The following is a 5,288-nucleotide window of genomic DNA, read 5'->3' as shown; positions in this document are numbered from 1 at the left end:
ACCTTCATCCTATACAACATATTTTTTTTAGCTTAAATTTTGAGTCATTTAGTAACGAAGAAGAGAACATATTTTATTATTTTTTGTTGTGTTTTTGTTTCGACTTAAACACATCGGCCAGGTTGTGTGAGTGAGTGGTCGACATTGTTTGGTCTCTAGGGATTTAGTCGGAGCTGGGAGAAGGAAATGTTACAGGTAGACAGGTAATGTTGTTGGCCTTACCTGAGGGAGTACAGAGTCTGGAAGGTCCTACGTGTGATGCTGCCCCAGTTCTCCATCTGAGGAAGTGGAGTGGTGATGGGAAATGGCATCCAGACGTAAAAAAATAAATAAAATAAAAATAAAAATTTGCCTCAAATTTACACCTGATGGCAACTGGGGCACAGTGCCACCAGGTAACCACAGGTAATGTTTACGGGTGTGAAATATGGCAGAACGTTGATGATGATGATGGTGATGGTGATGGTGATATATACTTATAAATACAGGGGGAGGTGCTTGTGAGGACTAGAGATGACATTAAGAGGGAAGAAAAGGATTGTTATAGAAGTCATATCTATACTATATACATACTCATCCATCTGCATAACCCTCTCGACACACACACACACACACACACACACACACACACACACACACACACACACACACACACAGGGGGGCGATAAAGGGTTAAACTAAAACTGAAGGATTTTATGTACTTCCTCCACGAGACCAGACAGGCCGCAGGTATAATCCTTTTAGGAATAAGTCCTCTGGTGGCCCTGGCAGCTACCTCTCTCTCTCTTTCCTTTCTCTCTCTCTCTCTCTCTCTCTCTCTCTCTCTCTCTCTCTCTCCGTCTCATCTCATCTTTTACTGCTAACAGCAATTCATTTTCCGACGTTATACTGTGTACATGTTGTGTGTGTGTGTGTGTGTGTGTGTGTGTATCGGTGTGTACGTGGATCTAAAATTGTTCCATCAGTGTTAATGTTCACAGTGAGAGTTTAGTAGTTAGTGATTATTAAAACTCTTGATTATAATTCCTGAGCTGAAGTGTGGTGACCCAAGGGTGAAAATACTGATTGGATTTTCAAACTCTGGGTATTTTTTTTATCATTTTTTTTTGTGTGTGTGAGATTTTGTTTTTTGTTTTTTTTTGTTAATTGTAGAGGTAATTAGAGAGTGGTAATGATGATGCTTTAGTGGGGAGGCGTTGGGGTTTATTGTTGGGGGGTGGGAAGGGGAGAGGAGGAATGGAGGGAAGGGCACACACCTTTTCGTTACTTTCTCCTACATTCTCGCACTCTCTTCCTCTTCTTTCTTTCTTTCTTTCTTTTTCTCCCCCCTCTCTCTCTCTCTCTCAGGGATAATAACACACCCTGGTCCTCACAGCAGATGGCACAGCACTGCTTCACTGCCCCACTATGTCACTGTTGTAAGCCATACCAACCGGAAGTGACCTACCTGGCGGAGGGAAAGTGCCACCACAGGAAGTGACTATAAGGGGAAAGCTGGAAAGAGTTCACCGAAGTAAAGTGTTAGTGAAAGTTGAGGACAAATTATTCTGAGGACTGTAAAAAAAAAAATTGGGGTTAGAAGAGAAAGTACCAGGGGAAAGTATATACAAATCCCTAAAGTAGTAAAGGAAAGTTCAAACATTTAGAGAAAGTAACCAGGGGAAAGTGTGTAAAAATCCCTAAGGTTAGTGAAAGTTCAAACCCCCAAGAGAAAGTACCAGACAAAGTGAGAAATATCCGTAAGATAGTAAGAGAAAGCAAAAAGCACACGAGGAAGATTAGTGAAAGTATGACAACAAAAATACCCGGAGGCAAAAGGTGAGTCAGAATTGAAAGTAAAAACAAAATACTGGAATTGAGAGAGATGGGTCGTGAAAATTAATAATGAAGACCTTTTCATGAACAACTGCAGCAGAAGGCATCAAAGGGGTAGAGATATTTCCCCGGAGATTTTTGTCGAGAAATAACACTGTAGACATTTTCCTTGGGTCTGCAGTTTGGTAATAAAAGAGCAGGAGTTCCTTTAAACACGCGAACAGGTGATAGGATTGCTGGCATGAATATTGGAAACTTTGTGTAGAAATGCAAAACTCGGCAACATGTAGTATTTTGGTTATATGTATGCTCTGGCACGCACACACACACACACACACACACACACACACACACACACACACACACACACCTAATATGACTTAACATGACCTAACATGACCTAATATGACCTAATATGTTCTAATATGACCAAACATGACTTAACATAACCAAACATGACTTAACATGACCTAATATGACCCAGAATGACCTAATATGACCCAGCAGGTGCCCGTCAGACCTGCTGTAGCGGCAGTTGGCTTAGTATTGATTTGACGTCCACTTCACCTCCGACTCTCACTCACGCTCTCACTCACGCTCACTCACGCTCTCACTCACTCTCACTCACGCTCTCACTCACGCTCACTCACGCTCTCACTCACTCTCACTCTCCCACGCTCACCCACACCACTCACGCTCACTCCCTCGCTCACCCCACTCCTCACGCTCTCACCACCTCCCACGCTCACGCTCTCACTCACGCTCACGCTCACTCACGCCTCACACCACTCTCACTCCTCTCCTCACGCTCACCCACACTCTCACTCTCCTCTCTCTCTCTCTCTCTCTCATTTATCAGCTCTCCTAATTCCTCTATTTCACTTAGTTACCGATCTTTTAGTTCCGTGTTTTCCCAGCAATGCAATGCTTCCACTCTCCCCAGCAATGCTTCCTCTCCCCAGCAATGCTTCCCTCTCCCCAGCAATGCTTCCAGCAATGCTCTCCAGCAATCAGCAATGCTTCCACTCTCCCCAACAATGCTTCCACTCTCCCCAGCAATGCTTCCCTCTCCCTCAGCAATGCTTCCCTCTCCAATGCTTCCACTCTCCCCAGCAATTCTCTCCCCAATTTCCCTCTCCCCCAACAATTTTCCACTCTCCCCAGCAATGCTTCCACTCTCCCCCAGCAATGCTTCCACTCTCCCCAGCAATGTTTCCACTCTCCCCACAATGCTTCCTCTCCCCAGCAATGCTTCCAATCCCAACAATGCTTCCACTCTCCCCAGCAATGCTTCCACTCTCCCCAGCAATGCTTCCCTCTCCCCAGCAATGCTTCCAATCTCCCCAGCAATGCTTCCAGCAATGCTTCCCAGCAGCTTCCCAATGCTTCCAGCTTCCAACAATGCTTCCCTCTCCCCAGCAATGCTTCTCTCCCCAGCTTCCAAACATGCTTCCCTCCCCACAAGCTTCCCTCTCCCAGCAATGCTTCCACTCTCCCCAGCAATGCTTCCACTCTCCCCAGCAATGCTTCCACTCTCCCCAACTTCCCTCTCCCCAGCAATGCTTCCTCTCTCCTTCCACTCTCCCCAGCAATGGAGCAATGCTTCCCTCTCCCCAGCAATGCTTCCACTCTCCCCAGCAATGCTTCCCAGCAATGCTTCCCCTCTCCCCAGCAATGCTTCCCACTCTCCCCAGCAATGCTTCCCACTCTCCCCAGCAATGCTTCCCACTCTCCCCAGCAATGCTTCCCACTCTCCCCAGCAATGCTCCCCACTCTCCCCAGCAATGCTTCCCACTCTCCCCAGCAATACTTCCACTCTTCCAAACGGATTCCCACTCTCCCTCTCTTTCACTCTCCTTTTTCCCCTCTCCCACGCTCATATCTACATACTCCCCCACGCTCTTCACCTGCTCTCACTCTCCCACCAACCAGTACGAAAGGGTTCAGCAGCATCGTAACTCAAGGGTCAGGTAATATAAAGAGCACCGTACTCAAGAATCGTACTCAGTCTATCGGAGAAAATTTAAAATATACCAATACTTAGGAAATTGATATCATAGTGGAAATAGGTCAGTTAGTCTCTTGAACTAGAAATATCGCTGAGAGTTTAGAGATATTTGGATTGAGAAATATATTTGTATACTGCCACCGGGAAATGGAAATCTCTTAAAAAAAGTCTTTGGGAAATAGAAATGTTACTTTCATTGATAAACTGGAAATATATTATCACTACGAAATTAGAAATATCTGAACTTGTCCACGGGAAATATAAACATTTCTCTGTAAAAATAAAACACAAAAAGTAAATAAATAAAAAATAAAAAAATAAAATCATTACTCTTTATAAACCGGAATTATTTTTTTGGTCAACAGAAAATGGAAAATTTCTCCTCAGTCCTTCATTCAATCTGACGTTGGGAAATTAAATTGTTTTGTTAACCTGGAAATGGAAAACAACCTGATCTTGTCACTGAGGACCAGGGCGATATTTGGCACCACGGCTTATTGTACTGTATGAACGGAACCACTAACGCTACCTGGGGGCTGGGTTAGGTTAGGGTTATGTTAGGTTAGGTTAGGTTAGGTTAGGGTTATGTTAGATTAGGTTAGGGTTATGTTAGGTTAGGTTAGGTTAGGTTAGGGTTATGTTAGGTTAGGTTAGGGTTATGTTAGGTTATGTTAGGTTAGGGTTATGTTAGGTTCGGGTTATGTTAGGTTATGTTAGGTTAGGTTAGGGTTATGTTAGATTAGTTCAGGTTAACATTAGGGTGTTTAATCATTGCTTAAAATAACACTAGGTTCTCAATCTTCACACGCTCCAAAACATAGACACGAACCAACACACTCACATAGGAACCCCAGCTAGTGGCCCTAAAACTCCAGGGTACAGCCAGGACAGCTCCCCGCCCCGCCACACCTCACCTCGCCCCGACTCACCACGCCCCCGCCCTGTCCTGCCCCCACCTCACCTCCCCTCGCCCCACCTCACCCCCGCACACCTCACCTCGCCCCACCCCGTCCTGGTCTACCGCTCACTAAGTGCACTTGTTGCGTCTCCTTCTCTCGCTACAATACCCCACCCCCCCCCACCCCCCACCCCCCACCCCCCCACCCCACCCCACCCCCACCCCTCCTAGTCCTCTCTTCCTCCTAATTAAGTGACTCAGAGTGTTTTTGTTTTGTTTCTTAATTAATACCGATCTTCCCTGATTAAGACGACAGTGTAGGCATCTGATTGGTTGCTGTTGATGTATTGACGTCATTATTCCTGTTTGATCGCAATGAGGGTGCAGATATACTAACCCCCTCCTCCCCTCCTCCCCCCCTTTGAGCACAACTAACAACTCCTCACTTTGGACTATTATAATAACTCACAAGACCTAGTGTGGTTATAACAACTCCAGTAATAACCACCACTACCCCGAGGTCTCCACACCATCTACCACGGGACACACTAGGGGTACTATGCGATA

This window comes from Homarus americanus, unplaced genomic scaffold (assembly GCF_018991925.1).
Source record: "Homarus americanus isolate GMGI-L3 unplaced genomic scaffold, GMGI_Hamer_2.0 scaffold50281, whole genome shotgun sequence".
Classification (NCBI taxonomy): domain Eukaryota; kingdom Metazoa; phylum Arthropoda; class Malacostraca; order Decapoda; family Nephropidae; genus Homarus; species Homarus americanus.
The sequence above is the reverse complement of the archived record's forward strand: the minus strand, read 5'-3'. Positions refer to the sequence as shown.